A 22,279-nucleotide genomic window follows, 5' to 3' on the forward strand; every position below is an offset into this window, starting at 1 on the left:
AACATGCAAAATTCTATCCATGAGTCTCAATACTATGTAATATGTTCCAAAAAAAGGTATTTCATCAATAAAACCTAAATGATATATAGATACTGTGATTAAATACTTATAGCGGAGGCCGTCTGCTACACATGGGTTCTGAAAAATGGGCATCTTCATAGGACTTATGTGAGTATTAAATGAGATAATAGGCATGAAAGTGCTTTTTAAGCTATGAAGTAGTATTCTGATGCTAGTTGTTCCTATTAAAATATATGCCAACCATAGGGAGGTGAGGGATAGTGTACTGCTTGGTAAGAACTCGTTGGCTCTGCAGTCGGGAGCTACTGTTTATGACTCTCAGCAAGTGAGAGAGAAGAGAAAATATTTTTTAATAAAATTGTATTATTAAAGTTCTATTTTCCCATTAAATTTACTGTCATTATTTGGACTATTTAGTTGGATAGTAAAATATAACAGAAGTAGAGATATGAATATAATGCATTCAATACTTGTTTTATGCTATATAACATTAAACCAAATAATACATTGCCAGCTTGGTATAACAGAGCTATTGGAGAGCATCAGTAAAAGACTTCCAAGGGTATATTTGGAATTTCCCACTAAGCACTAGGTCCTGCATACTGCTCCTGGGCAAGTCCTACATGTACTTGGCAAGCAAGAAGTCAACAGGGGTCCTTCTGCCTTCCCTGCATCACTTAGGAATGACAGAACCATAGATTGTTAGAATTGCGGGGAGCAAACGTTAGGTCATGACTCCCATTTTTCAATAGAAGTAACTCATTCGCATTAGTTTGTCAATTCACTAGGAGAATGCAAGTATCATTTATATCTGTACCTCATCCCTCCTCTTTCCCTTCCTTCTAGCTTCAAAATTTAGTTGAGAACCTGATACAATATGATGCAGTTTACTTTTTGGATGGGAGAACTTTACATACACACCAACACACACATTCACACAGAGAGAGCAATGTGAAAAACAATATATTAAAATCAATAGCTAACATTTGTTGAGATTATTGCCACTCATTCTTCTGCCCATGTCACCTGTATTAACTTTTTTAATCCTCACATCAACCCTTTGAGAACAGCATTATTACTAACCTGATAAGAACTGATAAGAAAGTGATGCACTGAGAGTTCAAATAATTCACTACAACTACTAAGTGGTAAAGACAGGAGGTGAACCCAGTTCCATTCCAGTCCCAAAGCCTGGGCCTGAGCTTTTAGTCCAAGCCCATGGCCCCACTCACAACACTCTACTGTCAATATTCTAATGGGCTTCCATTGAATTAAGAAATGTCTAAGTCAGAAAAATATGGACTTGACTTACGTTTTGCTTCAGGCTGAGGTTCTACATTTAGGATAAAGCTAAAACTTCCTGGTAACAAATAAAGATAAGTGGAGAATTCTAAAATATGCCCATCTTCTGTAGGGTTGACTCCATTATATTTTAACACTAAACCTCTATGCCTGCACTGTCTAATATTGTAGCTGCCAGTTACATGTGGTTATTTAACTTAAAATCCATTAAAATTAAATTAAAATTCGGTTCCTAAGTTGCTCAGGTCCATTTCAAGTGCTCAGGAGCCACATGTGGCTAGCGGCAACCATACTGGACAGTGCAAAATAGAACATTTCCGTCACCACAGAAGGTTCTTTGTACAGCTGTGCTCTGTGTGTTTTATTCACCTGAATAGATTTGTTTGTTGTGAGAATTAATAAGTATTGTGGCTTCCCTTTGTACATGAGGCTTTGCTAAATGCATAGAACTCGATTACTTCTTTTATTTTATTTTTTTAATTTTTTTTAATGTTTATTTATTTTTGAGACAGAGAGCATGAACGGGGGAGGGTCAGAGAGAGAGAGAGGGAGACACAGAATCTGAAACAGGCTCCAGGCTCTGAGCCATCAGCACAGAGCCTGACGCGGGGCTCGAACTCACGGACCACGAGATCATGACCTGAGCTGAAGTTGGCCGCTTAACCGACTGAGTCATCCAGGCGCCCCACGATTACTTCTTTTAAAATAACAGGTTTGCTCTCATATTTTAGTAATGGCTGTGAATGAAATGCTTTAAATACACCTCATCCCAGTGATGGTTTGCCAGGATTAAATCTGAGATTTTTTTTAAAAAAGATTTTCCAGGAGACCATAACCAGGTGTCCAAAATAATGAAAGGAGCCAAAGGAATAATTTTCTTTTTTTTTTCCACCCAGAGTCCCTTTTATTCCAAGGTAATATTAACATTCAATATCCTTCCAGTACCTTCTCTATACCCATCCAGACATGCACACTCACATACAGACATATGCAAAATCTCATCTTTTGAAAATGAAGTGTACTGTACATATCATTCTGCAACTTGGCCTTCTTGCTTATCACTGCATCATGGACACCTCTCCAAGTTGGCAGATAGCAATAAAATATATTTTTTTAAATAGCTGCACAGTCTTCTCTAGTATGGATGTGGCATAACTAATCTCTCCCTGATGGCAGAAACTGATTTGGTTTCTAGTTTAGAGCACTGGAAGACACTGAGGCAAATGAGCTGTAACATGCATCTGATCTCTACCTCCTGATGTTTGCTTTTCAGAGATCCTCTGAAGTTGGATGGTTAAGTCAAAGCATATGTATATTTTTTTTTATATTGCACAATAACTTTCAAAAATGGTAACAACCGAATATCCAGGCAGCAATGTGTAAGACTGCCCATTTCCTAACATGCTTACTAGTAATGGGTACTTTTATTCTTTTTTTTTTCAATATATGAAATTTATTGTCAAATTGGTTTCCATACAACACCCAGTGCTCATCCCAAAAGGTGCCCTCCTCAATACCCATCACCCACCCTCTCCTCCCTCCCACCCCCCATCAACCCTCAGTTTGTTCTCAGTTTTTAAGAGTCTCTTATGCTTTGGCTCTCTCCCACTCTAACCTCTTTTTTTTTTCCTTACTCTCCCCCATGGGTTTCTGTTAAGTTTCTTAGGATCCACGTAAGAGTGAAAACATATGGTATCTGTCTTTCTCTGTATGGCTTATTTCACTTAGCATCACACTCTCCAGTTCCATCCACGTTGCTACAAAGGGCCATATTTCGTTCTTTCTCATTGCCCTGTAGTACTCCATTGTGTATATAAACCACAATTTCTTTATCCATTCATCAGTTGATGGACATTTAGGCTCTTTCCATAATTTGGCTATTGTTGAGAGTGCTGCTATAAACATTAGGGTACAAGTGCCCCTATGCATCAGTACTCCTGTATCCCTTGGGTAAATTCCTAGCAGTGCTATTGCTGGGTCATAGGGTAAGGTCTATTTTTAATTTTCTGAGGAACCTCCACACTGCTTTCCAGAGTGGCTGCACCAATTTGCATTCCCACCAACAGTGCAAGAGGGTTCCCGTTTCTCCACATCCTCGCCAGCATCTATAGTCTCCTGATTTGTTCATTTTGGCCACTCTGACTGGCATGAGGTGATATCTGAGTGTGGTTTTGATTTGTATTTCCCTGATAAGGAGCGATGTTGAGCATCTTTTCATGTGCCTGTTGGCCATCCGGATGTCTTCTTTAGAGAAGTGTCTATTCATGTTTTCTGCCCATTTCTTCACTGGGTTATTTGTTTTTCGGGTGGGGAGTTTGGTGAGCTCTTTATAGATTTTGGATACTAGCCCTTTGTCCGATATGTCATTTGCAAATATCTTTTCCCATTCCATTGGTTGCCTTTTAGTTTTGTTGGTTGTTTCCTTTGCTGTGCAGAAGCTTTTCATCTTCATGAGGTCCCAGTAATTCATTTTTGCTTTTAATTCCCTTGCCTTTGGGGATGTGTCAAGTAAGAGATTGCTACGGCTGAGGTCAGAGAGGTCTTTTCCTGCTTTCTCCTCTAGGGTTTTAATGGTTTCCTGTCTCAGATTCAGGTCCTTTATCCATTTTGAGTTTATTTTTGTGAATGGTGTGAGAAAGTGGTCTAGTTTCAACGCTGTCCAGTTCTCCCAGCACCATTTGTTAAAGAGACTGTCTTTTTTCCATTGGATGTTCTTTCCTGCTTTGTCAAAGATTAGTTGGCCATACGTTTGTGGGTCTAGTTTTGGGGTTTCTATGCTATTCCATTGGTCTATGTGTCTGTTTTTGTGCCACAAAGGAATAATTTTCAAGTACCTGAGCAGTTTCAACAGTCATTTGTGGAGAATTCAGAGTTGAAGTTGTGTCGTTGCTATTTTCATAGTTACCCTTCTTTGAAGTCTCTAATCACATGATGAGTGAAGGTAAAAGGCAGAGAAGTAGGAAAAGGCTAATGGAGGGAAGAGTGAACACAACCAGAAGTTGCTACTAAATCACCAACAGCTCTTGTCACTTCTCAGAGATGACTGCATTACAGATAACCAGGATAAAAACTCCAAGAGGAGCAAGGAACTCTAGACTCTGGATCCAAGGTCTAATTTTAACTGAGAAGTAATTAAAATCACAATAAAATCCTATTGCTTTAGACTTTTAACATTGTTCTGTTCTCCTCACTTAATACTGTTTTTGCTCACAGAAGCAGTCCTAAGTTTTAATTTTTTAAGATAATGATTCAATCCAGATGATACCCTTCAAAATGTATGATAGAACATTTTGGGCTTTACCAAGAATAGAAATTTGAAATTGGCAAAGATCAATCATTTTTCACCTGTCCCATGTCATTGTTTTGGAACGTGAATTTGACTTTATGCTAGAGAGTAATCTAAATCTGTTACTTAATTATTCATTGGGGTAGTTTCCATTTCTATTCCCAATACATAGCTGAAATTTGCAGACTACTAAAGGATCCTTGATAAGTCCCATATGTTCAAGGTGAGGATGACAAAGAAGAACATCAATAAATATTAAATATTTATTCTAAGTGTTAAAAAATAATAAATGAATAAGGCAGTTCTAATGGAAAGAAAAATAAATGTCAAATAATAACTGTGACAGAAACCAGGATGTAGTCCCTCAATACAAAGATTAATATTACGTAGGATGGAATTTAAAGATGTATTTCACTGTCTCCTTTCAGAAATTATAATCTGAACTCATTACAAGTGCATGTTTTAAAAATATCTGTCTCTAAAAAGTGGTGCATAAATCATTTTTTTAAAAAAGCAAACATTAGGGGCGCCTGGATGGCGCAGTCGGTTAAGCGTCCGACTTCAGCCAGGTCACGATCTCGCGGTCCGTGGGTTTGAGCCCCGCGTCGGGCTCTGGGCTGATGGCTCAGAGCCTGGAGCCTGTTTCCGATTCTGTGTCTCCCTCTCTCTCTGCCCCTCCCCCGTTCATGCTCTGTCTCTCTCTGTCCCACAAATAATTAAACGTTGAAAAAAAATTAAAAAAAAAAGCAAACATTAAAAAATTCCCAATACAAGTTACTATTTGAAATAATACTGGTAATGGGGCGCCTGGGTGGCCCAGTCGGTTAAACGTCCAGCTTCAGCTCAGGTCATGATCTCATGGCTTGTGAGTTTGAGCCCCGCGTCGGGATCTGTGCTGACAGCTCGGAGCCTGGAGCCTGCTTCAGATTCCATGTCTCCCTCTCTCTCTGCCCCTAACCCACTCGCATTCTGTCTCTCTCTCTCTCAAAAATAAATAAACATTGAAATAATACTGGTAAATCTATTTACAAAATGGAAAATCCTTTTGAAATCCTAATGATTGCTTTATTATTGTACTTGTTTCGTTAATTTGAGTTTTCTTCTGTTTCAGTGTCTGGTTTGAAGCCACTAGTCAACTCAGGAGCCATCGCTTTTCATAGCTCTTGGTAAATCAGCCTGAGTAGTTAGTATATCCTTATAATTTGTCCTGGGCTTAAAACCAGATAACCAAACTTGTTAAAAATATGTGCATAATAATAGCAATTTTTTAAACTTTATTTATTTAGTTTGAGAGAGAGAGAGCACACCCGAGAGAGAGTGAGCAGGGGAGGGGCCAAGAGAGAAGGAGAGAGAGAATCCCAAGCAGGTTCCACATTCAGCATGGAGCCTGACATGGGGCTGGATCCCACACTGCGAGATCACGACCCGAGCCTCACAACTGAACCAATATCAAGAGTCAGTGGCTTAACCCACTGAGCCCCCCAGGCACCCTTAGCAATTGGGTTTTATACGAAGGCTTGAAGAATCTTCTTATAAGTAAACTATAAGGGTTGGTACATGGACTTTATGATGTCTATTCTGGCTATGTGAAAGCATCCTCCCCCTTTTCTGGTTCTCAATAACTACTGGCATGTTTAGCTGTTCTTAAAATATAGCATGATCTATAGCCACAACACCTTGTCAAGTGACGACAAGAAGAAACAACTCTACCCAAAGAACGTACAAAATGCCAGTGGCCCTTTTGGCCTAAAAGGTTGTCTGTGACAATAGCTTTGAAGGGGCTGTAATTATTCTTTTGTGACTACTACTTCCAAAAGGAATAGATATAACATAATCATCATCTGCTTCCCTTCATAATCCATTAAAAAATCTTATTCATGTGTTAAGCTTATTTTTTATTAAACCTTAAAACCTTTATCTTATCACTAACAATATTATAAATGACCTCTTAAATACGTATGTTTCTTTCTCTAGAAGAGAAGCTTGCTGAGTGTAGGGGCTATCTTATAACCGTTTTCCCCAACACCTAGCATGCAACCCGACATTAATAAAGGTCTTATGAATTAATGAATTGAGGTAAAAATGCCTTCAAAATTTAAAAGTAACACTTTAAAAATTTTGTTCCAAAATGCTTTCATGCTTAAGGTGATGGACGTCTATAATTCAGAATTTATGCACCATAAGTTTGTAAATATCAACCTGTGTTCATTTATACTGATGAGTCTTATAAGTTCCAGCCTACATTCCTAAGGCAGGACACACATACCCCTTGAATCATTTTAACTGATTCTGATCCATCTTCAACTTCACACCATCTTTCGCCAAGATTAGCACCCAGAATTATGCTCCAAATGTCACTGCTCCCATGGTTGTGGATTAAGGAGAACATATTGTTTTTTATTTCATTGCTAGACCCTTTCTGACGATGCCCAACATGTTAGTGGGTCATGAACATACACTGCGTACATTTCATCAGTGAATAACTTGCCATTACTACAAAGTTCCTCTCAGAACTGTAATGAATTAGAGCATAATAAAGCCCAATATATTATAAACAGTTGCTTTCCCCATGTCAATTACATTATGCTTATGATGTGTTGTAATAGGAAAGAATGTGGAGTTTCAAGTTGGAAGATCTTATTTGAATCCTAGCTCTGCCATATATTTCTTAAACAAGTTATAGAAATACCTCATTTGTTCATTGGCATTAATAAACTTCTCTTTTAGGGTTGTTGTAGATGCAAATCGAACTAGCAGGTGTGTTTTTAAATTTACAATAGTCAAGACATGGAAGCAATCTAAGTGTCTATCAGTGGATGAATGGATAAAGAAAATGTGATGTGTACACACACACACACACACACACACACACACACACATACACACACTTGAATATTCAACCATAAAAAAGAATGAACTCTTGCCATTTGCAACAACATGGTTGGACCCTGAGGGCATTATGCTGAGTGAAAGAAGTCAACAGAGAAAGACATACCGTATGTGACCTCACTTATACATGATATCTAAAAAATAAGACAAAAAAACCCAAGCTCTTAGGTACAGAGAATAGACTGGTGGTTGCCAGAGGTAGGCGGTAGTGTGGGCAAAATGGGTGAAGGGGGTCAAAAGGCACAAACTTTCAGTTATAAAATAAATAAGTCATGGGGATGTAATGTACAGCATGGTGACTACAGTTAATAATACCATTTTGCATATATGAAAGTTGCTAAAAGAGTAAATGTTAAAAGTTCGCATCACAAGATAAAAAATTTTAGAATGATGTATTAAAATAAATGTTGTTATTTATTGTGATGATCATTTCACCATATATACAGATACCTAATCATGATATCATATATCTGAAACTAATAAAATGTAATATGTCAATTATAACTCAAAAACAAAACAGACATTTTATTGAGTGCTTACTATAAAGACTCTGAAGTCTTTAAATGGTTTCTTTCTGTCATCTTGGCATTTCTCACCAAAATACGTTTAATTTCAATCGGAAAATAGGAACATTTCATTCTATACTCACACTCTCTGATTTTTTAAAAATCGTTAAATAAGAATCCTAGTTAAACCTGGTAAATTGAACACAATCTCTAGTTCTCCCCATCCCTACACCAAACCACACTAACATGAAAGTAAGGCAAAAAACAAAAAAAAAAAAAACAAAAAAACCCCAAAAACAAAAAAACCCAGCAGGCAATAAAGTGGGTGAATCTCAAAAGCACTATGCTAAGAAAAAAAAAAGCCAAACACAAAAGGCTACATACTATGATTTCACTTATGAAATCCATTTATAGCACAGACAAAACCACACGGACAGAAAATACAACAATGGTTATTAACAAGGGCAGGGGAGGGGGACCGACTTGGGTGTTTTCCTCCCTAACTCAAGAACTGAGATCTTCAAAAGGCATTCTGAAAGCAAGGTCCCTGAGCTTCCCTGAGCAATGGCAGAACCACCAGAACACATCAATAGCCTTCCAAAAGGCTCATTGGAAACCATCAGTGTTCTAAATACACTGCTTTTCCTGACACTTTTACCAGAATGCTTTTGATACAGACAAAGTTCATTTTGATATGTGAACTGTAGCATTCATATTGTTTACAACTTTCCACGTGTGTATATGTTAGAATTAATTTTTAATTAGAACCCTTTAGCATCCTTCGAGATAGGGGTGCCTCAAGGTGTTTCTAAATGAAAGTGAATAAGCATGAGTCTAGAGAAGAAAAGGAGATAAGAATTTAGCATACCAAGCTTACATGTCCGTAGAATCTAAAAACCACCCCTAGAGTTTTCCAGCTCAGAGTCAGTGTTGAGTTAAAGGTTATGGTAAAGATCCAGGATCTGGTGGCAGAAAATGGTTAAGGAAGGAGACACTGGTTATATCCTGAGGGTTCACAGACAGACACATAATCAGCCCATGTATCCGTTCCCTCACTTACTGAGGCAAATCAAAGTGTCTTTCCCATAAAATCTAGGGTTTCTATCATCCTTTTATGATTTTCTTTCCTTTCCAGGCTTGCTTTCAGAATGAATTTTTTTTTTAATTTTTATTTTAAAGAGAGAGAGAGAGAGAGAGAGAGCGCGAGCGCACATGAGTAGGGGAGAGGCGCAGAGGAAGAGAGAGAGAGAGAATCTTAAGCAGGCTCCACACTCAGTGTGGAGCCCAAAGCAGGGCTCCATCCCAGAACCCTGGGTTCATGACCTGAGCCAAAATCAAGAGTCCAACACTCAATTGACGGAGCCACCCAGGTGCCCCTCAGTATGATCTTTTTTTTTTTTTTTTTTTTTTTGAGAAAGAGAGAGAGGGCACAAGTGAGCAAGGGGCAGAGAGAGAGAAAGAGAGTCTGGGGAGATTATGACCTGAGCTGAAGTCAGATGCTTAACAACTGAGCCACCCAGGTGCTCCTCAGTATGAATTTTTAAATTTTATTTTACTGAATAAATTCTGGAACATACCCCACATCTCTTCTGGGGTGATCCCACCCTCCCTACTCTATAATTTCCAACTTTCATTGCAAGATTTTTCCACAGAGCCCTTTTTCACTTGCCCAGCATAATAAAGTAGATTCATTGGTGAGAATGGATTTTTGCAATGAAGCATCCTTTCAATCTTACTAGACTAAAATGAATTGAGCACCAAAAATTTAAATATGAAAATAAATCATTAAATTAAGTACCTTTGAGGAACCACAAAGCCCTTATACCTAGTAGACTCAATGGCCTTCTTCTCATAATCATAGAAATAACAATAGGGCTAGGATGTTCCACTAATTATACATAACTTAGAAATTAAGCCACTTACAATGCCTTGGACAATCCAGGTTTGGGGATTAGTGGCTTTTTCCTTCAGCCTACATATGTCTAATCCTGTGGGACAAAATTAAAGGCATGATTGGTTGTGCACACAGAGAAGCTCAAAGAGCCTGATTATTTTTTAACCCCAGTAGATTCAGCTTCTGATTCTGATTTATTCTCTTTTTCTCTCTTTCCTTACTCCCAGTCTAGGCAAAATCAAGAGAAAAGCCAAATTCCACAAGAGCTAGGCTTTAGTTTGAGAGTCAAAGGAGTAGAATAAAAATGTATTTAGCATTCTCCTAAATAGGCCTGCCATGTTACTGGCTTTATTTCAAGACCTTTCTTGTTGACATGGCAGTATAATTTAATTAAGGGAAGGTGCTACAAAAAGAGAAGTTGAGAACGAAATTGCTGGCTAGGGATGACTAAATTGAGAGTCAAGTGGTACCCTAGGCTTCCTGTTTTTCTGACTTCAAACTGTTTTTGGTAATTTTCCCTGGGGCCCTCCAGTCTTTTTTTTTTTTTTGCTTTTCTGCCACTGGACTCTCACTGCTCTTTCACCCATGATCCCTACATTATACAATTCTAGGAGGCCTCATTCCCAATGACATCCCTGCTTTTATTATTTCTCTCTTCTGCAAATGATTCTCAAAGTTGAAACTATTTCCCACAAGATCCACTGATGTCAACTGGCTGTTTCACTTCGGGGAATTACAACCAAGTGTTTTAAACACACGAGTAACACTGTAAAGGAACTAGAGTAGTCCTTCCAATACCCTTGCTGTAATAATCAGAATATCTGTGTCTCCCCAAAGTTCATATGTTGAAATCCTAGTCCCTAAAAGTGATGGTATTAGTAGGTGGGGCCTTTGGCAGATGCTGAGGTCATGAGAGTGGAGTCCTTGTGAATGGGATTAGTACCCTTATAAAAGAGGCTCCAGAGAGATCCCTTGCCCTTCTGCCATGGCAGAACACGGCAAGAAGTCTGCGACCCAGAAGAAGGCCCTCATCCAACCATGCCAGTACTCTGATCTGACTTCCAACCTCTAGAGCTGTGAGCAATAAATTTCTGTTGTTTATAAGCTACCCAGTCTGTGGTGTTTTGTTACAGCAGCCTGAATAGACAAAGACACTCAGTAACCATGCACTGAGAGTGTGCCTGACAATTATGATGCCACGGATGATGGACTAGAGATATATTAGACCATCCTACCCTCGAGAAGCATTCAACCTAGTGTTTCAGATAGGCGAGTAAAGAAGTACCTACAGTACAGGGCAGAACTAAGTAAGACTTTAAGAGCTGAGATTCAGCTAGAATCTACAGGGCTGTAAAATGCCCAGCACAGTAGATGGCAATAACTAACTGAAATAACTAACGTACTGTGTTTTAGTGCAATAACTAAACTGGGGGGTGCAATAACTAACTGAAAATATCAGGGGAGATTTCCATAGAGGAAGAAAAAATGTCATCAACAAAGTGGGATCATGAAGTAAGAGTCACACCAGCAGAGAAGGGGTGAGGAGGGGGGAGCTGTTTGGAGCACACATACGTTCCCATCAAACAGAATTTCATAAAGAAGAGAATGGAGGGTGGAACGGATTCTGTGAGCAATTCAAACAAATAGCAGCACTTACAGACTGAACTAAAAAAAATTAAAAGAAAAAGAATGGAGGGCAAGAAAATAAAAGGCATTTTCCAGGAATAGCAAGCAGTCTGGAATAGTTGGAACATAAGGTGCATGGAGGGCAGTGATCAGCACAGCTATAACTATAGGGTGGTGTTGCATCATGGAAGGTTTGGAATGCTGAGCTAACAACTCTCTTTTCTCTGATCAGATGAACTTGGCTTCATAAAAACCACGACTCATTACTCATGCAATGATCAAAAAAACGTTTGTTCAAGACCACAGTAATTGTAATGAGCAAAATATGCAGTTTCTGATATCATGCTATTACTCTAAATAACGCCTACATACCTTATTAACAAAATAGTATTGTTTGGGGCATAAAACTGGGGTAGTTGCCTGTAGTACATTCATTGACACAAACCCATTCTTCAGAGCCACTTCTAGAAATCTAATGGTGGCCAGAAAGGAATAAACATGCTGGCCTTTGAGCAAAAAGGAACATGCCGTAGGAAACGTTCAACATACTGAGAGGCACTGCTAGTAAGAACAGCATCTAAGGGCTTCTGACAATTTTATATGTTAACAGGACCAGCTACAAAATTTGCAGGACCACTGCCAAATGAAAATGCTAGACGCTCTGTTCAAGAACTATTAAGAATTTCAAGACAAAGATAGCAGAGCATTAAGCCATGTGCGGGGCCCTACGGTTATACACCCATGAAGCTGGTCTGATTGCCAACTGTAACTTTTAATGATAATCCACTTAGTTTACACAGCCTGGGTTGTGTAAAGCAGCTCTCACATTCAAGTGTGAACTTCTGCCACCAATTTACTCCTTAGAATTTAACCCAACCCCACCAGTCTGCTTTCCTCGCAGCCTTTGCCGGCAATGGTGACTACAGCAGAGCCTGTCTTAGACAAGCACTAGCTTCCTCACCTATTCTTATAATGCCATTCTTCTGTACGCTGAAAATAGGCCCTCTCTCTTTAATCAATTTTTAAAAAATATTTTAATGTTTATTTATTTTTGAGAGAGAGACAGAGTGCAAGTTGGGGAGGGGCAGAGGAGACACAGAATCCAAAGCAGGCTCCAGGATCTGAGCTGTCAGCACAGAGCCCGACATGGCTGGAACTCATGGACGGTGAGATCATGACCTGAGCCAAAGTTGGGCGCTTAACCAACGGAGCCACATAGGGCCCCTCTCTTTAATATTTTATGTTTAAAATTTTACCTCTTCATAAAGTCTTCACTAATAGGAGGTAAGGTAATAAGTTCTCAACCACATCCAGGACTTAATCTTAAATCGATGCAATATTTAGGCTACTATTTCTGCAGAGTGTAAACAGAGCTACTACCACTACTGCTGATATTGATGAAGGTGGCCAAGCACCTAGGTTCTATGCCGGAAAATTGATCAATGGTGATCCCACTGCTACACGACTTCCTTGTTCCTTATATGTTAGCCCTATTCCTCAGCACGTTGACACTTTCCCCAAAGGAAAGAGGAGGAGAAAAAAAGACTTAGGTCAGCCAATTTTGTTACTTGTTAATAGGGTTGGTAAGAAAAAAACCTGTTAATGACTTAAATAAATTAATTTTTTTATTAATTACAGCTCCTGAATTATCTGTGCATTTCATTTATTCTCCCTGACCCTCAATGGATAAACTGACCATTGGGCTCATCTATCTCAATTAGTTGGTTGTCCTAGGCAATAAAATCTTTGAGAAAAGGCATCATGTCTTTTTGAGGTGTATTAGTACATCATATACATAGCATTAGCTGTCAACAGAAAAAACTGAAACAGATCATTTACTGTAGTTGTGAATTCTTTCAAACTAATATGTGTATTACATAGAGGCTTAGGCTTCCTGCTATATTATCCGAGTGCAAGTTGTCACATTGTTCGTATACTACCATCACTGAAGAACTTCAAACAAGACCCTCCTGTGGCCTTGAATCTGTCTGTATTTGGTTCAGAGTGCTAAGTGGGATTAATTTGTTTAGACTTCACCAGTTTCAGAACATCTAAACATCTAAATCAGATATTCTGAACTGATTTGAATTAAACTCTTTGTATTACATTACTACTGTTTGTTTAAGCTAGATAGGAATTATTTTGCTCTATGAACAGTTTCCAATGTACTATATATGTAGCTGATGTTTGGCACACAGTTCGTCTTTTTTTTTTTTTTTTCATTTTGCCTTTCTGTTTTGGATTTGAGAAGACAATATACTACTGTACTGTGAATATGAGAAGAAGGCTTTTTTCTTTTTATATGCAGAAGATATATCTAAGTACCTGAGAACATTTTCCCTCCTGAGTCACAGCTTAACAACATTAGCAGACGCAGTTCAGCCAGAGGGGAATTGAATAGCAGCTGAGTACAGTCTAATAATTTACACTGGGGAAAGCCCTTGGAATTCAGAGGCACATTGCCCAGCTGGAGAGACAAATCTAATCTCTGCTAATGATGTTCCTCCTTCTCTTTCCTATCAGGGCTGGGCTTTTTACACATGCGCACATAATTATATATGCACACTCAGAGTCCAGTGAAGCCAAACAACACAGCACCCAGTATTAAATTACACAGTAAGACTTCCAGGCGTCATCTGGCTTCTATATCCTGTCCAATAAAATGCTGTCCATGTTCATGTTGTGGAGCTGTTAAAGGTCTCAAGACTTCAAAACCATATACAGCTAAATACTAAAATTCAAAAGTGATAATATTATGGTGTTATTTTAGACCAAATATAATAAGCATGACTTCTTAAACTGGCTCAAGTGAATAAATACATATTAGGAGACGGACACATGGACTTTGTCCTAAAAAAGACGTGAGACTGTTGGCAAAAATGCACGCAATACAATAGGGAAATAGATGAAGGGAAAATAAGACTGAAAGGTAAAAAACAAAAAACAAAAAAGCCAAAGTAAAACCAGTGGACAAAAGTAATTTGTATGCTAAAAACTGTTAAAGAAGGTACAAATTTGGACCAGAGCTTTCTGTGGATCAAATGAAAGAGAAAGACACAATTAATTATTTGAGTAAGATAAAAACACACCAATTGTCTAGGTGAAGCAGTTGCTACTCGTACTAAGACCTGTTGGGCCTTTTTTCCATTGATCCACACAAAATGAGGAAGATAAAATAGCCTCAACAATATGTTCACAACAAATACAGCAGCATCTTTCCTGGGACAGTTTTCAGGGCGCCTCTCCCTACAAGGTATTCCAGAAGAGCAATGCTTACAGCAAGAGATTCCAAGCACTTAGAAAATCTGATTTAAACCAGAAGGGCATGGACTACATCTTCTTCAGGAAATCTTCCCTGATCATCATTTATCATTCAAGCTTTCAAAAAAACTGAGTTGCCGGAATGCTAATATTCTGGGTTTACGTGTAAAGGGTAGACCCATAAGTCATAACAATCAACCCAGAAGAAAGAGCTGATATCCTCCAATGAAAATTCAGAAATGTGACCAGAATTAGTGTCTCCAAACCTCATTTCCATACAGAATTAGACCAAGAAAAATAAGCCTGACCATGTGGTTATAACATTATAATGTATAACGTTCTTCACACTCTGATGAAACTTTATTTTTTTCAATGTTTTTATAGGTATTTTTATACAAAGCCCTTTGCAAATACCATCAATTATTTTAAAAAGAATGAAGCAATTGAATAGTTAATACCTCCTCTGCTTTACTGAAGTAAATGGGGAGGGGGAGGGGGGTAAGTCACCATCTGGGGCTATAAATTATAATCCTGCTACATGGTAATGGATGGAGGGCTGATCCATGAAGCTCCCCTAGGAGAATCCATCTATCGGTGCAGCCATCCATAGACGGCACTAAAGAAAAGGGCGGCTCCAGGTCCAGACAAGGGACTGCTGCAGCAAAAGGATACAGAGCTGGCTGATTTTCAAAAGCAACTCTCAGACATCACCCCCCTTCACCCATACCCAATTTCTGAATTCAGGAAATTACAGGGAAAATTCTCATACTTTAAATACTGGCAATTTAAGGGAAAGCGAGGATTTGAGAAGTTCTGGGCAAAAAATATTCTCAAGCGAAAAAGACAAACGATTGATTCAGAGCTGCTTCCCCTATCTTTAATGAACTTACAAATATGTCTCGAAAAGAAAAAAGTGACATTATTTACCATAGAATGAAAACTACTGAGAGGGGAGACTGGCTGGCTCGTCGGTAGAACATGGAACTCCAACTCTTGATCTTGGAGTTGTGAGTTGGAGCCCCATGTTTGGGTGTAGAGATTACTTAAAAAAAAAATATATATATATATATATATATATAAAATATACATATTTTATAAAAAATATTTTTATAAAAAATATAGAGTTTAAAAAATATTTGAGAGAGAGAGAGAGTACGTGCACACATGCAAGCAGGGGAGGGGCAGAGAGGGAGGGAGAGAGACAGAATCCTAAGCAGGCTCCACACTCAGCACAGAGCCGAACATAGGGCTGGATCTCAAAACGATTAGATCATGACCTGAGCGGAAATCAAGAGTCAGATGCTTAACTGACTGAGCTACCCAGGCACACCAACCTCCCAAAAATAAAATCTTAAAAAAAAAAAAACAACTTCCGAGAAGTTAACCTAGCAAAAAGCTTCATGATTTTGCATGCATCTGCCTGTATAAAGTTTTACATCCCAAACAAGGTGCCCTAGTAGCTGGTACTTCTCTTTTGCCTCTTATCTCAGGCTAAGGGATTTGTTGCTTTGGACAATTTCCTCCAAATATGATAATTTCATAAATGGTATGAGCAAGTAAGAAAACAAAAGGCAGAAATGATCCTAATAAGAAGGAAAACAGTGCTGAGAATTCAGTTTATAAAAATAATCAGAAAATTACAAGTGGAAAGAAAAACTTACAGTCAGGATACTTTTTGAGGTCTTACACTAAGCCTTAAAGGGCACCTGAGATCATTTTTAGAAAAAGAATCCAAGGGCTTCTGGGGGGTTCAGTTGGTTGAGTGCCAGACTTGTGATTTCTGCTAAGAGCTGATCTCATAGTTTGTGAGTTTGAGCCCCGCATTGGGCTCCTCACTGTCACCAGGGAAGCTGTTTAGGATTCTCTCTCTCTCCCTCTCTCTCTGCCCCTCCCCCGTGCTCTCTCTCTCTCTCTCAAAATAAATAAATTTTAAAAAGAAAGAAAAGAAAGAGAATACAAATTAGAAGCGCTAAAACAATATGGTTTTTTGGTATGGTGCTTAAATACCTAAAGCTTAAACCTATCACATCTCCTAAGATACTCAAGGACTTTCCCAGCCATTCTCACATCAGCTTTCACCACAGCCATCTGAGAAAGGCATGCATCAGATTTGCCACTGAACTCACACGACTGCATGGAAAAAACTCTCATTTCTGTGAGGAAGGTGACTGCTTATCAGATATTTTCTATTCAGCTCATTCATGATTCAACAAATTCTTTGTTAATCACCTACAGTGCTGGCTCTGTATCAAGCAAGGACGAGGAAGCAAAGATGAACAAGGTGGTGGACTTACTCTGAAGGAGCTTACAATCTATCAGAGGAGAAATAGATAAATAAATCATTGAAAGATGATTCTATTTAAGGGCAGAAAATGGATGGATGGACGCTAAAGTATGGGAAAGGTTACTATGGAGAGACCGGGAAAAATCTGAGAGTTATTTAGCAGATAGGATTGACAGGACACAGTGACTGGCTGGGTGTGATGGTCAAAGAGTTTTCTAGTGAGGAGGACTGCATGCTACCACTAATTGAGGCATAAAATCCTGAACAGGTGACAGCATGGGAACTTCAGCGAGAAGGTAACAAGCTATGGTTTCCACTTTTACATATTCGATCAGGCAAGGCAGCTGTAAATGGAATAGGGAAGTAGCTAAACTGAAACTGGGACAAAGGGCTGCAAACACTGTTGAGACAAACATTAAGAGAAAGGTTTCACATAATTGTTATACTCACATCAGTTATACATTTTATGGACTCACTTTACCCTTAGCTTCGTGACCAGTATTATCTCTCAAGGGTCATTTTATCATTTTCTTTAATCTCTTTCATGATCCTCCCGAATCTACCAAAAAGCTGTTCATCCTCCCCCACACCACACATCATACACACAAATAATCTCCTCCTACTCTTTCCTAAATCCAAGAGTGTTCCTTTCTTCAAATCCCTCTGTCTTCCATGAGCCACTTTCTGGGTCTCTTCAAAAAATCAGTGATGGCTAATGGGTACGACAGTGAACACAGATAATAAGCTACTTTTATCATTTAAGGCCAAGTCCATATTCCCATTTGTTACTTACACCTTTATTGTTTCATTCCTTCATTTAAACTTTGAATAGTGCACTTCTGAAGAGAACACTACTTCTGAGTGCTATGACTGTCAAGAATTAGGACTGTCTAATGTTAGGGCAGCACTTTTCCTAAGGCCTTTCAGAGCAGCTCCTATTTCTATGAATATTGAAGTATATTTGCATTGACCCTGAGAGTTTAGGTCCCAGGGAAAATGATTCTGATTCTGCATAAATCTGCAAGGGATAAGAAGCATGACTGCACCAGTACAAGAAAGAAGTTAGCACTGCAATTCAACAAATGTTTCCTGAGTGCCCGCTGCATACCAGGTGCGTACGATGCTTCTTAGAAGCTATGCGGGGGTATAAAGGTGTAAAGATGGCATCCTCTTTATCTTCTGGTATCCTCAGATATTTCATAATTAAAAACAATGGTCCTTGCTCTCCAGAACTCAAGTCCAGTGGGGGAGATAGCCACAAACATAAATGAGGGCAGGCCATGATAAATGCTTATAACAGAGGTGCGAAGTACAGTGGGATAATAAATAATAGATTCTTCTTTCTGCTTTAGGGAACGAGAGTCTGTTCATCTGTCTTCACAAGGATACGAGACCAACAGTTTGAAATCTGGAGAGGAAAATGTCTTTCTTGTTGATGCATCCAACAAGCCTTAATATTTTTGAACCTACAACAGATAGGGAATTAAGGCTGGACGCCTGGATGGCAGGCCCGAATCTGCTGCCAGGTGCTCCTTCTGAGGTCTTGGTGATTTCTCAGAACAGACAGCATTGCTTGTCACTCTTTACTACAGCACACCATTTCCAACACTCCTTCTCCCACATCTGTGCACGTGCCCCAAACCCCCTTGAGTCTATTGGCTTCTCTCAGCATGGCTTCTGTACTGCCTTCCTCTTCACTATCCACCCCACACACAGGAAAAGGGGTGACCCTAGAGCCTCCAGCAAGTAATTTCACAGGACAAAAAGGCTGCAGATTTCCTTTAAATGCAGCCCTTCCAGAAGGCAAGGATAGGCCAGGCAACCTTTCAAAGTCCCCTTGGCATATGGGCAGGCTCTACTCCTGTCTCATGGTCATTGCCACTGACAGGCCTGGGACCAAAGCCCAACAGGAATATAAAAAAGTCCCTGGCTCCAATCCATTCCTCAATCCTCATGTGAAGCAGAAAAATGTGGTTTTGTGTCTTTTTTGGCCATATGACTTCTCAGATAGAAGAATCAGACTGATGATTTCCTTTCCCTCCCGTCTAAAAAGGAGAACAAAGAAAAAAAGTCTTGAAGCAGGGAGCTTCTCATGAAGCTTTAAGGAGATATGTATACATAATTAAAAGGAAAGATTTAGATTTTCCTCATCAAAATCAAAATAAGTTTATCTATATTAAATCTAAATTTGCCATGCTAAAAGATGTTCCATATTAAAGCATTTTTTTTACTGTATAATAGCATTTGATACTACTCAACATTTATGACTTCAGTAATTTTGCAGTTTAATGATTTGGAAAGAAGCTACCAGGAATCAGGAGTCCCCACTGTGTCATAAATTAGTTGTTTGGCCTTGGGCAAGTCACCTAACCTCTTTGGGCCTCAATCTCCTCATCTGCAAATGGAAGGAACCGGACTAGAATGGTCTCCAAGGTCCCTTTTAGCAATTAAAAAAAAAAAAAAGAAAAAGAAAAAAGTTCTGCCAATATACAGAATCAGAACAATCAAGAATGGAAAAGGATATCTCACAACTGATTCGCTCTCTCCATCACTGGAAATGCTCAATCTATTAGAGAATTCTAAGACTCCCAAAGAAGATTGAACCAAATGACCTCTCCTATGTCTTTCAGTCATAAGATTCTGTCAATCGATGGATTACTTCTGAAGATTACAAAGCTATTACAGAAAAAGATTAATTTAATAGTAAAGGCGGGGAAGGGGAACACCATCTTCTAGGTAAAATAAATGTTTGCTGTTACGGTAACAGAGCAATGACAGGTATAGCAAGTCACTGTGTAGCTAATAGGGACTGTTTGTCTTGGGCCAGGTTGCTAGGTGGTGTAAATAACTGCAAACACAACACCCAGCAATGAAAAGGTCTAAATGTCTTCAGTCACTCCACAGTGAGTATATAGGGTTTCATCACATAAAGCCTTCCGAGTGCCAGGCGGAAAAACTAAGGAAGGACAGAAGAGGATCACAACTGGGTCTCATTTGTTTGGGAGCATACAGACACTCCCTGCGGTGTGCTCCGCTGGTCTATGTTCTTAGGGACATATGTCAAGAGACTGGCAAAAAATAACAATAATCCCTGCATTTTCTTACATTTATATATTGAGTGGAGTTTCCAAGGTAATTCCATATATTTTAATTTCATTTGAGCCCCATAATAGCCATGTGAGGTGAACAGAACAGGTGTTATCGACCCTCCACTGAGGAAAATTGAGGCTTACCAAGATTTAGTAACATCCCCCTTCCCCAATAATGGGAAACAGAACAAATCCTTATTATATCACTTTCAACTCCCTGAAATGCTTTTGTCACAAGAGGTCTGGCAGGACAGATGTACCTGTTTGTGATTTCAGTATATTTGCATACTTCAGGAAATAGCAGAGGAATGGAATACTCCCATGGAATTTCAGGAAATTCCTTTTAAAAAGGAAACCAACAACAATCTTCAATCGTAATGGTATTTTAAAGCTGAATTAGAAATAGACATTAAATTAGAAATGCCTGTTGAATCTGAAAAATAAAGGGGACCAAAATTCTATAACTAATCAAAACAAATTTAAGTTCTTATATAGCAATGTGATTCTGGAAACATGTAATGTATACTGGGAAGAAAAAGAAGCAAAGCATTTTAAATAGGTGATAGATATATCAAGAAACAAAATCTTTCTACAGGAATTATATTTAAAAAAAACAAATTTAGATTGGATAAGAATTAAAAGATTTAAGTCTTAAATATAGCCCATGTTAAAATAAAGGCAGATTTTTGTATAAAGTAAGCATGTAAACCACTTTAAGCCTTAGAAGAAAAACATACTAACATCTGTTAAGATAACTATTACACTTCTACTTTTTACATATTTTATTTCATTTAATCTTTTTACCTTCATGAAGGTCAATAGCATCACCATTTATAGATTAAAAACGAAGGCTCTGAGAGGTTAAATAACTTGTCCAAGGTTATAGGACATCCAATTTCAAGCTGGGTCCTTTCAGAAGGTTACCTCTCCTTAGAAAAAGTATATTTAGGGTGCCTGGGAAGCTCAGTCTGTTAAGTGTCTGACTCTTGATTTCAGTTCAGGTCATGATGTCACAGTTGTGGGATCGAGCCCCGCATCAGGCTCCATGCTGAGTACTGAGTGTGGAGCCTGCCTGGGATTCTCTCTCTCCTCTCTGCCCTACCCTGACTCATGCTCTCTCTCTTTCTCAAAATAAATAAAAATAAACAAAAATAAACATTTAAAAAAGTATATCTAAAATTTGCAGTTATATTTAGTTACTAGAAACATAAGAAATTTAAAAATTAAAGTACCTCAGTCATTTGGGCCTCTGACTTCAGCTCAGGTCATGATCTCACCATGCATAAGTTTGAGCCCTGCATCTGGTTCCGTGCTGACAGCTCTGAGCCTGGAGCCTGCTTCAGATTCTGTGTCTCCCTCTCTCTCTCTCTCTGCCCCTCCCCCATTCATGCTCTCTTTGTCTCTCAAAAATAAATAAACATTAAAAAAAAAAGAAAATTCTATGAGATTGTAATTTAACTCACTCATCCTAGTGACATGAGTTTTAGAGTCAGAAGAATTGGGTTTGAATCCTAGAATCCTCACGTGAGCAGCCAAATGATCTGAGGTAAGCCCTTAAATTCTACAGGCCACAATCCAATATGTTCGTCTTTCATTCTATATATTTATGAAATGTCATTACTGGATGTTATGCTAGACATTCCAGGGAAAGAAAGATACACAAGACATGGTTCTCTGTACTCGGAGTTTATTTGCTTTAAATCTACTTTGTTAAATCAAAATCTCTTTCTACATTATTTTAAACATTAAAAAAATGTTTATTCATTTATTTTGAGGGGTGGGAGGAAGGGGCAGAGAGAGAGGGAGAGAGAGAATTCCAAGCAGCCCCGGCCCTGTCAGTGTATAGCCCAACGTGGGGCCCGAGCTCATGAACTGTGAGATCATGACCTGATGCTTAACCAACTGAGCCACCCAGGTGCCTCTGCAGTTGCTGATTATTAATGTTCTGTGGATATTGACTGGTTTCGCCTCTAACTGCATATTCATTTTGACATGTCAGCATTCCTTGTTGCTTACGTATATATGTGTTCTTTGAATTTTCCTTATAGCATCTTACTCGTTCCCTCATTAATTCCATTCTCTCCATAGCCAGAGGGCTTTTTCCAACATGTAATTCTGAAC

At 38.8% G+C, this 22,279-nt stretch overlaps 1 protein-coding gene across 12 annotated transcripts in view; it reads right to left on the reverse strand.

Moving 5' to 3' along the window:
- MAP3K13 (mitogen-activated protein kinase kinase kinase 13) overlaps window positions 1-22,279 on the reverse strand; it is a 175,824-nt gene that overhangs the window by 66,731 nt on the left and 86,814 nt on the right. The gene's annotated exons all lie outside the window — the stretch shown is intronic.

The sequence above is a fragment of the Felis catus genome, chromosome C2, assembly GCF_018350175.1.
Source record: "Felis catus isolate Fca126 chromosome C2, F.catus_Fca126_mat1.0, whole genome shotgun sequence".
Lineage (NCBI taxonomy): Eukaryota > Metazoa > Chordata > Mammalia > Carnivora > Felidae > Felis > Felis catus.